The following is a 13,418-nucleotide window of genomic DNA, read 5'->3' on the forward strand; positions in this document are numbered from 1 at the left end:
TGGAGCAAAGCATCAGGAAAGTGAGAACTGTATTCCTGATTTATAATTGCCACTAAGTTTCTATTAGCAAAGTCAATAGGGGACTTAAATTATCTGGATAATTCAGACTCTAGCAATTCACTTTGTTTTTTGTCTCCATTACTTGGCTCATTCAGATTAACAGATTTTGCTTGGGCTGCACTACTGTTCCTAAATAAATAATCTGTTTAATAACAGCTTCTGTTCCAGAAGCAACTCTTTGCTAAGCCTAGTAAAATCAAGACGCAGGGGCTCAGGGATGTCTTAGATTTAAGGCAGAGTTCTTTAAACATTCCTTTAAAGGTTGAAAAGCAGGAATTTATCCAATAAGTGTGCTTGCACATGTGTGAAATGTCATATGTATAATATATTTCATTGTAACATCACTTGTAATAGCAAAAGATTGGAAAGATCATAAAATCCCATCAGTGTGAGGTTAACTAAATCACAATACTTCCATATAATAGGACTTGGATACAGTTGTAAGAAAAACATGAGGCAGTTTTATGTACTCATAGAGAAGGGCTCTCCACAATACAGTGTACAATAAATAAATCAAGATACAGAACAGTGTATAGATTTAAGCCGTATATAAGGAAATATTTTGACCTGGTTGAATCAGCTTGTATGTACATAGCCCACATCTGCAATGACGCACAAGCGTCTGATAAACATGCACAAACCTCCCAAGAGGGGAATGGATGGCCGGAGATCAGGAGTGGTGGAAGGAACTGTCACTAGATGTACCTTTGCGCCTTTTAAATTTTGCACCATTAGGATAGGCTACCTATTCCAAAATAAGTAAAATTTAAACAATTAAAGAAACAAGGTCCTATTACAACATAAACGATCAGCTATTAATTAGCAATAATACTGAACTACTTATAGCACCTAAGGAACAATATGCTATTTAAAGACCATTGTCCTCGGGGGTGCAAAAGGTAGTTCAGTGACAGAATTCTCGCCTGCTATGCAGGAGACCTGGGTTTAATTTCTGGCTCACGCACTCCCTGCCCCATACAAAAAAGTTTCAACAAATGCTGCAGCAATAACGGGATAGTAACATGGAAAAAGAATGAAATGTGATCCTCACCATATAGCAGACAAAAAAAAATTCATTGCCTTCACGTGTAAAGGCTTTTTGCTGTGTTGTAGGTAAATAGTAGACAAATCTTTGCTCTTTGACAGACCCACGTCCCCTTGTATCCATGCAGACGGTGTGATTGCTCCCCAAGTCAGGTGTATGAGGGTGCATGCCCCTCTCCCCTGAATTTCTGGTCATTTAAATGATAAGCCTTTGCATGACTGGATACTTGCCTTCCATACAATAGAGAAACTCATAAATGGTTGCTGGGATCTTCCCTTCCATGGAAGAAAGGGGAAGCCTTTGATTCTTCCCCAAAGGAGAGTGTCAGACCACCAGGGCCCATCCCAGACATCCTAAGTGGGAGGGAGTCTCTAATTCGGGGCTGGACATGTGTATATTTTAAGGCTCCACAAGTGGCTCTGAGGCACAGCCCACCTCCCCACCACCCACCCTGCCCCCCAGCACTGAGAAGGCCCACTCCAGACAGAGACAAAAGTGCTCAAGTTGGGAATCCATTCCCTTGTCAAGACAAGGTCCCTCTCAAGGATACCATCCCCTCTTCATGTCCTGACTCCTTCCTAATGAATCTATCTGGAGGTCTTTCTGGTTCATTTCTTCCCTTAGAAATTTTACTCACTCAATTATAACTCCCATAAATTCATTCAAGATCAATTCACACACGCATGCAGGGCCATTTTGTACCCCCTATCGGATATGTCCGCTAGTATTCCTCGAAACTGCCCTGTGATACAGGAGGCAGTCCCTGTTGGGTCTGAGAACATTCAGCTAAATAGGAGGAGGTCAGAAAACAGCTAATTATCCATCAAAGAAATCGTGTCTCAACTGATATGCTTGTTCTCAGCAAATACAGCAACCCGATAATTGGATAAACAAGACCTCAGAGGCTCTCGGGAGCTGGGATGAGATATGAAAAAGCAGTTTATGTGGATTTCTCTAATGTAATCACCGGCTGAAGGGATGGCGAGGAGCTTAACAAGCTCATTACAACGTCAGTGCTTGTGATCTCTACTTACTCCCTGGCAGCCACAGATAAAATGCCCAAGGAGGCCTCGCCGGGCCTTCGCCCTGGACTGATGTGTTTTTCACTCTGCTCCCAAAGGAAGACAGCTGGTGTCTCCATTACCAGCTGCTGGGCCACAAGGAAAATCAGCCAGGAGTCAGCTCAAACATGTTCCTAGGCTAACAACTAGTATTTTCTTAATCTGAGCATGGAGAAAGGAATGTCAGGCTCAGATTTGGATAATCTTGTTTATCGACCCAATTTTTTCAGCTGTTCTGCTCGACTTTCAAAATGACTGTCCTTCGGCTTGTGATTTCTCAAAGCCTCTCGCCTGGGTCTGTTTTAGGGAACACTGATCTGGCTCTGTACCTCTAAAGTGTGGAGGTTGGATGTGACACTGCAGAGAGGCAAAGCCCCCCGTGTGGGGGCCCCCGGTCATTCCTGGGAACAGCACTTTAGTTCTAGAAGCCCATCTCTCCCCTCAGGGTGAGTGAGTGTTTCCTGAGTACCCACCCCTCAAGGGCTGACTGGGACAGTTCCAGAAATCCAGCATTTCTATTACAAATGATCTAGACCTTTTCCCTTAAAGCAGCTTGAACAAGGTAGAGGCACCAGGGAAGCAGCTCACAAAAAAACACAACATGGATGGTGCCCCTTATGGGGCGACATGGGACCCCGACTCAGAGCACCAGAAGAGGCAGGGGCAAGAAAGGAGCCTCTGAAGACCGCAGGACACTGAGGGCTGGAAGGCAATTTCAGCCTCTCCAGAGCCAACTTTCCCTGAGGCTCTCTGCAGGTGCTCCTTTCCCAGAGGTGAAGGTAACCTGAGTTCCACTCACAGTGTGAAACTGAAACCCTCACCAATACTAGAATCCCATAACGTGTGACTCTGATCAACACTCACACTCAAGACCTGACAACCTCTGCCATTACAACCATACAACAGTCTCCTCCTCCCAAGGGAGCTCTGTGGTTTATGTGAAAAGCTCAGGAATTTGACATTTGAGGTCTGGCTCTGTCAGCATAGGTATCCGTGGCTTGGCCCAGTAGATGTATTCTCCAAAGTCACAAGTCAATCACATTTTTATAAGCCAGGGCCATATTTCAAATTGATGAGGTGAATCCTCTATAAAATAAAGAATCATCTGGAAATTTATCTGCTCTGCAAATCGTAATTTTCAGGGATCTGATTTCCTGAAAGGGATACAGCTGTGACTAGGATTAGAGGCCTGGAATTAGCAGCTGCTAACAGGGAAAGTTACCCTACCTGCCGAAACGCTTAGAACGGTGTCTGGAATTCTGTAACCAAGTCAAGGAAAACTTTTCTACAAGTAACCAGAGAGCTGCTGTCCCTACTGAAATGATAATACTCCTGGGATAGAGAAGACGTTAAGCTGTACCTATTAATGAGACCATGATGTCTTTGCTTTAAAAGACACTTATGGGGGTGAGGTGGGTGTGGTGGAACGGATAGAAGAAATAAGGTTACAAATTTATTGAGGAACGGGAAGATGGCTAGGGGGAAAAGGAGGGAAAAACTGGGAGAAATGAGAAGGCTAAGTCACCCAAGACAAAGTTAGGTGAATTGCCAATCTTACCCATGGTTCAGATTTGGCTTGATTCTTTCCATTTCCATTTTGTGAAATCGGAGTAGAGGTGTGAGAAATGGGGGAATGAATCTTGGACTGGGTTACTGTTAAGACCAACCTAATCAAAACAACTATGAAGTCTGTGAGGACTGGAAAAGAAATACTAAAGATTTAACAACAGCAGGAGAGACTTAGACAAGATCCTTGTTAGGTTTCTCGCAGATTTTACATAGTAGAATTTGGAACCAAGTTTATTGTAACTCTCCTTCTTTAAACAAGCTATAAAATATGGTGCCTGGGAGCCAAGAAGACAAGGGGCTGCAACCAAACTGGAGGCACTTTCATCTAACATTCCCAAGAGTAGAGACCTGGTTTCTAATTGAGGGGGCTTTGCATTTCTACAGTGCACACTATAGCTCAAGAATATTCAATCTGTACCTTTGGGTCCGTTTCTCATGGTGCTAAGTTGGGTCCAAAGTGACCCATCCAGACTTGTCCTCCTTAGCATGCCTACATTTCGGAATCATCTGGCTCAGGTGAATGCACTCCAAGCCATGCCGTGATGTAACTAAGGGATAATGTTTGCAGTAAGCAGTAGAGTCATAAATGCCTCCTATGGTGATTAAATGCTGAGGGGAAGTTGAATAACTATAGAATTCATTTGGTGCAAGTTCATTTGAAGGCCACAGGCTTTTTTTTTTTTCAATTATAGGGTAAAGTTTCTAAAAGATACAAGGCACAGCATCTGTATGGCTTGGGTTCATAGTGCCACATTGGCTAGGTGATGGTGCCCTGTTCTCTGGTCAAGCAAGCACTGGCATAACCATTATTGCAAGGACATTTCATGACTGGCTTATTAAATCATTAGCATGTTGATTTCATCCATGGCTGATTACATCTGCAGTCAGCCAAGGGGAATGTCTTCTGCAATTAGTGATATTTAATCTAATCAGCAGACGGCTTTAAAGGAGAAGTCAGAAGAGAGAATCTCTCTCTCCATTTCAGCCAGCCAGCCTCCCCTGGGGGATTCATTAAGACCTTCACCGTGTCATCAGCTTGTGGCCTGCCGTGTAGAATTTGGACTTGTGCATCCCCATAGTTGCATGAGACACCTTTATAAAATTTCATATTTACAGATACCTGTTGGTTCTGTCTCCCTAATACAGCTTGGTACAGGGAGTGGGTCTTGAGAAACAGATCTTAAAAATGAGTTTCTGTAATTGACTTTCTACTCCGATTAGACTCAAAGGCACTAAAGACTCAAGATGGCACTGACAGTCCATAGTGTGAGTTGGCACTAGAGAGACACAAAATATCACCACTGATACTGCTAATTGTATGCTTATTTGAGGCAAGGCTCTGGGTAACAGTGTTTTTGACACATTAACAGAGTTTTGTGGAGTTAAGAGGTATAATGATGCTGGCTGAGTGTTTTTAGATATGCTGGATACAGTTATGAGAGAACAGGATGAGCTGAAGGCTTCAAACTTGCAACTTAAATGCCATATGAAAGATACAAGTTTCTATGTCTGACCTGAAAGAAAATCTTATTTCCTGGGCTCACAGACTTGAGATCTCTGAAAAGCAGACCCAGAGCCTCATTGTGTGCGTAGCAGATTTACAAAATCTCAATCTTGCAGGGTCTCTGCTGTTTAAGTAAAGGCATTGGGGTCACCGTGGCTCAGCAGGCAGAGTTCTCCCCTGGCATGCCGGAGACCTGGATTCCTTTCCCAGTGCCTGCCCATGTGAATAAATAAATAAATAAAGTAAGGGCATTGATTGGAAAAGAACAGGATCCTGAAAAATGGGATGGGGACATATGGGCTGAATATGATGGCAGTGGGGATACTGGAACCCTGGATTCTGCTGAGCCTTTGCTAGACAGACCTGCAATGGTCTGTCCTGAGGAAACAGCCACCCACTCTCCAGCCTGTCTTGAGAAGACAGCTACCTGATTTCCATTTGCCTTGAGGAAACAACTTCTCAACCTCCAGTCTGCCCTGAGGAGTTCACCATCATACCTCTACCTAAACAGATGAAATCTACAGTGCCTGCCAAACTGTAACTACCTCCCCTGGGAAAACAGGCTTCACTCCTCTGTCTGGGGCAATTATTTCTGTTTCATCAGATGAAACTGCAATGGAATGCCCTGAGGTAATTGGCTTGAAGGATACTTATAATTCTTTTCATGACCCACCCCCACTACCCCTCTTTTCATCAAGACCTATAACTAGACTGAAGTCCCAACTGGCCCAGAAAGGTGAGGTACAAAGTGTGACCCATGAAGAAATATGCTATACTACAAAAGAACTGCGTGATTTTTCTAATTTATTCCCCAGACAGAATCAGGGGAATAAGTGTGGGAATGGATATCAAGGGTGTAGGATAATAGTGGAAAGAATACAAAGTTGGATCAGGCTGAATTTATTGATATGGGCCCACTAAGCAGAGATTTACATTCAGTGTTGCAGCTCAAGGGGTTAGGAAGAGCATTAACAGTTTATTTGGATGGTTGGCTGAAACACGGATCAAAAGGTGACCGACATTACCTGAGGCTGAGAAGCCAGAACTGCCCTGGTATAATGTAGAGGCAGGGATCCAGAGGCTTAGGGAGATTGGTGTGTTAGAGTGGATTTACCATGGAAGTCCTGCTCACACACCCCAGGAATGTCCAGAGGACACATCTTTTACCAGGACTGTGAGGAATAAATTCATGAGACGAGCTCCATCATCCCTGAAGGGTTCTGTAGTCGTTCTCCTCTGTGGGTCAGATATTACTGTAGGAACTGCGGTCACTGAGCTGGATTCCTTAACCACAATGGGGATGATCAGGATCCTGAGTTGGCAGAAACCATGTGGCGACATTTAATTGCCATAGACACAGTGGGCATGGCTACCATAATAGGAGACTCAAAGCAACAATAAAAATAATCTGACTCTCAGAGACTTATAGCATTGGCTAGGTAGACTATGGGTACCTGGAAGTAAAATAGATGGGCAGCCTACTAAATTCTTGTTTGATCCTGTGCTGGTCTGAATCTGTGGTGGACCCCGGAAAAGTCATGCCCTTTGATCCTCCTTCAATATTGCTGGGTGGGAGCATTTTACTGTTTCTTTGAAGATGTGACCCACCCAATTGTGGATTAGATGATTTCCATGGAGTTGTGTCTCCAACCACTGAAGGTGGAATTGCTTGCTGGAATCCTTTAAAAGAAGAAACATTTTGGAGAGAATTCCTTTTTTGATAGAGCCATGAGAAAGCCAGCAGATGCTGCCATGTTTGCCATGTGCCCTTCCAGCTGAGAAACGTTGAACATCATCGGTCTTCTTGAACCAAGGTATCTTTCCCCGGATGCCTTAAATTGGACATTTCTATAGACTTGTTTTAATTGGGACATTTTCTCAGCCTTAGAACTGTAAACTAGCACCTTATTAAATTCCCCTTTTTAAAAGCCATTCCTTTTCTGGTATATTGCATTCTGGCAGCTAGCAAACTAGAACAGATCCATATAAGTAGAAAAGTTCTTGATCAAGTGAACAAAAGTCTAACTTGAATTAAAAAAACAGAGTCACAGTCCCTCAATTAATTTCCAGAGTTCAGACAGTTTATAGACCCAGAGCCCCTTGAATGAGGGGAAGACAGGTCCTCTTGGGGAAGGACCCTACAACACCGCCAAAAATGTACACTGCTAACCATCCTCCCAGCCTTCCCCAAAGAGACCTATGGCCTTTTACCAGGGTGACTGCACTGTGGAAAAGGAAATGATCATACACTTCAGGGATTATAAGACACTGGCTAAGAAGTGACATTAATTCAGGAGAACCAGAACATCACTGTGGTTCACCATTCAGAGTAAGGGCTCATGGAGGTCAGGTGATCAATGGAGTTTTAGCTCAGGTCCGTCTCACAATGGATCCAGTGGGTCCCTGGACTTATTCAATGGTTCTTTCCCCAGTTCTTGGATGCCTAATTGGAATAGACATATTCAGCAACTGGTAGAATCCCCACATTGGTTCCCTGAATTGTGGAATGAGGGCTATTATGTTAGGAAAGGCCAAGTAGAAGCCACTAGAACTGCCCCTACCTAGCAAAATAGTATATCAAAAGCAATACTGGATTCCTGGAGGGATTACAGAGATTACTGCCACCGTTAAGGACTTGAAGGATGCAGCATGGTGATTTCCATCACATCCTATTCAGCTCTCCTATTTGGCCTGTGCAAAAAACAGATGGATCTTGGAGGATGATAGTGGATTGTCGTAAACTTAATAATAAGTGAAGTTTATTGTGACTCCAATTATAGCTGCTATTCCAGATGTGGTATCATTGCTTGAGCAAATCAACACATCTCCTGATATCTGGTATGCAGCTACTGATCTGGAAAATGCTTTTTTCTCAGAAGCTATTAGTAAAGACCACCATAAACAGTTTGCTTTCAATCGGAAAGGCCAGCAGTATATCTTCACTGTCCTACCTCAGTGTACAGCCCTACATCATAATCTCATCCCCAGGGACATTGATCATTTCTCCCTCCTACAAGACAGAACACTGGTCCATTACATTGATGATATTATGTTGATTGGACTTAGTGAGCAAGAAGTAGCAACTACTCTAGACTTATTGGTAAGGCATTTGCATGTCAGAGGATGGGAGATAAATCCAACAAAAATACAGGGGCCTTCTACCTCAGTAAAATTTCAGTGTGCCCAGTGGTTTGGGGCATGTCGAGATATATTTTCTAAGGTAAAGGATAAGCTGTTGCATCCAGCCCCTCTTATGACTGAAAAAACAGGCACAATGCCTAGCTGGCCTCTTTGGATTTTCGAGACAATACGTTGCTCATTTGGATGTGCTACTCCAGCCCACTTCCTGAGTGACAAGAAAAGCTGCTAGTTTTGGGTGGGGACCGGAACAAGAGGAAGCCTTGCAACAGGTTCAAGCAGCTGTGCAAGCTGCTCTGCCACTTGGGTCATATGATTCAGTAGATCCAATGGTGTTGGAAGTGCCAGTGGCAAATAGAGATGCTGTCTGGAGTCTTTGGCAGGCCCCTATAGGAGAATTTCACTGCATGCCCTAATGATTTTGGAGAAAAGCCTTACCATCCTCTGCAGATATCTACCCTCCTCTTGAGAAACAGCTTTTGGCCTTCTACTGGGTCTTAGCAGAGACTGAGTGCTTAACCATGGGCCACTAAGTTTCCATGAGACCTGAGTTGCCTATCATGAGCTGGGTGTTATCTGACCCATCAGGCCATAAGGTTGCATGTGCACAGCAGCACTCCATCATAAAATGAAAATTGTATATACGAGATAGGGCTCGAGCATGTCCTGAAGGCACAAGTAAGTTACATGAGGAAGTGGCCCAAATGCCCATGGCCCCCACTCCTGCCACATTACCTTCTCTTTCACAGCCCATAGCTATGTCTACTTGGGGAGTTCCTTACAATCAGTTAACTGAGGAAGAAAATACTAGGAACTGGTTTACAGATGGTTTTGAATGATATGCAGGTACCACCCCAAAGCGGACAGGTGCAGTCCTACAGCTCCTTTCTGGGATGTCCCTGTAAGAGCAGTGGTGAGGGGAAATCCTCCCAATGGGCAGAATTTCACGCATTGCATCTGGTTGTTCATTTTGCTTGGAAGGAGAAATGCCCAGAGGTGCATTTGTATACTGACTCATGGGCTGTTGCTAATGGTTTGGCTGGATGGTCAAGGACTTGGAAGAAGCATGATTGGAAAATTGGTGACAAAATGGTCTAGGGAAGAGGTACGTAGATAAACCTTCCTGAATTGGCAAAAAACATGAATATATTTGTGTCTCATGTGAATGTGCACCAGAGGGGGATTTCAGCAGAGGTAGGTTTTAATAATAAGTGGATAAGATGGCCTCTTCTGTGGATAGCAGTCATCTTCTTTCCCTAGCCACTCCTGCCATTGCCCAATGGGCTCATGAACAAAGCAGCCATGGTGGTGGTAGGTATGGAGGTTATACATGGGCTCAGCAACATGGACTTCTACTTACCCAAACTGACCTGGCTACAGCCACTGTTACATGCCCAATTTGCCAGTAGCAGAGACCCACATTCAATCCCTGATATGGCACCATTCCCCAAGGTGATCAGCCTGCTGTCTGGTGGCATACTTATTACATTAGACAATTTCCATCATGGAAGGGGCAGTGACTTGTTCTAACTGGAATAGACACATACTCCAGATATGGGTTTTCCTTCCCTGACTGCCATGCTTCTGCCAAAACTAGCATCCATAGACTTACAGAAAACATTAACCACAGTCATGGTATTCCACACAGCATGGCTTCTGATCAAGGAACCCACTTCACAGCAAATGAAGTGCAGGAATAGGCACATGCTCATGGAATTCTCTGGTCTTACCATGTTTCCCACCATCCAGAGGCAGCTGGGTTGATAGAACGGTGGAATGGCCTTTTGAAGACTCAATTATGGCACCAACTAGGTGGCAATGTTCAGGGCTGTGGCAATGTTCTCCAGGAGGCTGTGTATGCTCTGAATCAGTTGTCCACTGTATGGTGCTGTTTCTCCCATAGCCAGGATTCACAGGCCCAGGAATCAAGGACTGAAAATGGCAGTGGCATTACTCACTATCACCCCTACTGATCCAGTAGAAAAAATTTTGCTTCTTGTCCCTGAAACCTTAAGCTCTGCTGGTCTACAGTCCTTAGTTCCAGAAGGAAGAGTGGTCCTACCAGGAAACACACAATGACTCTACTGAACTGGAAGTTAAGACTCCTACCTGGCCACTTTGGGCTTCTCATGCCTTTGAATCAACAGGCAAGGAAGGGGATTATTGTGTAGGCTGGGATAACTGATCATCACTATAAAGGGAAATAGGACTGCAACTACACAATGGAGGTAAAAAAGAGTTTTCCTGGAGTACAGGAGATCCCCTAGAGTATCTCTTAGTAATACCATGCCCTGTGATTAAAGTTAGTGGAAAACTGCAAGAACCCAATCAAGGCAGGACTACCAATGGCCCAGAAACTTCAGGAATGAAGTTTTGCATCACCCCACCAGGCAAAGAACCATGATCAGCTGAAGTTCTTGCTAAGAGTGATGGGAAGATGGAATGGTAGTGGAAAAAGGCAGTGATAAAACATGAACTATGACCACGTGACCAGTTACAGAAACAAGGACTGTGATGGTATGAAAATCTCCTTGTTTTGAGTACATTTGTATTTGCACATAAAGCAAATATCTTTGTTTTCTTCTCTACCTTATCTCCTTATCAGATGTCATAAGTTGTATTGTTTATGTTATAGCATTTAAGTTATAGAATATCAAGTTTAAGAGATTAAGTAACCAAGGACTTTTATCCTATTCTGGAGAGATTTAATGTTTCCGGTTATACACAGGACAATTGAATATTGTTAGGCAAAAAAATGTCCATTATTGTGTTCTACTTAGAGATTAAGTATGGTTCAAGGTGATGTGTATAGCTGCCAAGTTGACAAGGGGTAGACTCGTACGGTTTGGGCTCATGTATCAACTTGGCCAAGCGATGGTGCCCAGTTATCTGGTCAAGAAAGCACTGGCGTAATCGTTACTGCAAGGATATTTCATGGCTGGTTAATAAACCAGAAGGCTGATTTATTAAATCATCAGCACATTGACTGCATCCATGGATGATTACATCTGCAGTCGGTCAAAGGGAGTGCCTCCTGCAATTAGTGACATCCAATCTAATCAGCTGAAGGCTTTAAAGGAGAAGTCAGAAGAGAGAATTTCTCTCTCTGCTTCAGCCAGGCACCACTCATGGGTGATTCATTAAGACCTTCACTGGAGCTTTCATGTTGCGGCCTGCCCTATGGAATTTGGACTGATGCATCCCCACAGTTGCATGAGACATCTTTATAAAATCTCATATTCACAGATATCTTCTTTATAAAATCTCATATTTACAGATATCTCCTGTTGATTCTGTTTCCTTAGAGAACCCTGAGTAATATAACATCCATAAGCGAACATTTTCATGCCTTCATCTCCCTCTAGAGAACAGAGAATTGAAAACATTATCATCCTGGAGACGCTTATCTTGTCTAGGATGGGACTTGGGCAGAGTTTGTATTTAAGGAACAGGAATGGAAGACAAAGAGCTGCTTTCAGAAAGATTAAGTGGAGGAAATACGTGTGTGTTTAGCAAATATTGAAAGAGGAACTATGTTTCTACCTGTGTGGATGCTTGGCTGTATTTCTCACTGTAATTTTGGGGTCTTGATGAACTTCTCATTTATCCTCACTTTTGAGGAAAATTTTCAATTTTCTCATCTGGAAAAGTGGAGAGTGGGGAAGGTATGTGGATCAGGAGAGCTCTGATGTTTTTTTATTTCAGTCTCACATGTCATAATGAAAAGTGTGAGTGAGGATTTGGGGAAATGGGAATTCTCATACACTGCTGGCAGCATTGCAAGCTGGTACAATTTTGGAAAAAAATTTGTTTTCTTCACCATCAGATGAAGAAAACTGAAAATGTATTTAACATATGACCCAGCACTTTTAGGCATATTCCTTGGGGAAACTTTCACACATGTGCACAAAGAGACACAAACAAAAATTTTCACTGCATACTGTAAGAGCAAAAAATTGAAAATATGCCTATCAAAAAGGAGATGGATAAATAAAATATGTCCTATTCACACAAAGGAATTCTATAAAGTAATTAAAAAGGATGATAAAGCTCTGTATAAATCATAAGGTATTTCTAAAGTACAAGCTTTTAGGGAGTTTTGTTGATTAAATTTGCAAAAATCTGAGTAATTAAAAGGAAGAATGACTGTAACTGAGTGCAGCACATTGAAGTAAAAAAAAAAAAATTACGAGTCCACTAGTAATGCTCAAATAAAAAACTCATACTGTTGAGTAGAAAAATCAAAGTGTAGTGTAACCCATCAAGTGTGAAACCATTCATGTAAACTTTTCATTTACATAAACTTTAAGTGAATACAAAAACAATCTTATTCAGTGTTCACAGATACATATAGAATTGTGTAAAACCAGAAAAAATGGAAGGAAGGACATGCATAAGTTCCTATAATGGCAATGTTGGAGGGGCAAGGCTGTGACTGGAGACTGGGGATAAAGGAAACTTCAAGTTATTCAGTACTATTTATTTCTTTAATATATTAAAAAAAAGAAAAAACACAACAAAATGTCATTTCTGGATGGTAGGAGAATGGTGTTTGTCTTAGCATTGTTTCTACCTAAAAAAATTCTGAAAAAATAATAAAAGTTTATGAGCAGCACTGCCCTTGGCAGCTGTGTGTTGACAAGTGTCCCTTCTAGCCCCTGTGCGATGGGTCAGGTGGCACCAGGCAGGTCCAGGAGAGACGGAGGCAGCCTAACCTTTTAGGCCTCTGTGCTGCTCAATATGGTAACCACCAGGCACTTACTCAAATTTACATTTAAATTAAGTAAAATAAAATAAAATAACTCAGTTTCACCATTCTACTAGCCACATATCAAGCGCTACACAGACACACACGGCTAGTGGCTGCTGTATTAGGCAGTACAGATATAGAACATGTCTATTGTTGCTGTAACTTCTATTGGACAGAACTGGTCTCAAGTCAAACCTTGTCCTTCAGACAACCAGAACGATTTTGGTTGCACTGTTCTTTTCCTATGTTCTTCTACATATAGGAAAGCCAAAATAATGAGGCAATGACTAG

General features: G+C 42.7%; 1 protein-coding gene across 9 annotated transcripts in view; it reads right to left on the minus strand.

Annotated features, from left to right (window-relative positions):
* DOCK8 (dedicator of cytokinesis 8) overlaps positions 1–13,418 on the minus strand; it is a 243,357-nt gene that overhangs the window by 111,884 nt on the left and 118,055 nt on the right. The gene's annotated exons all lie outside the window — the stretch shown is intronic.

The sequence above is a fragment of the Tamandua tetradactyla genome, chromosome 2 (assembly GCF_023851605.1).
Source record: "Tamandua tetradactyla isolate mTamTet1 chromosome 2, mTamTet1.pri, whole genome shotgun sequence".
Lineage (NCBI taxonomy): Eukaryota > Metazoa > Chordata > Mammalia > Pilosa > Myrmecophagidae > Tamandua > Tamandua tetradactyla.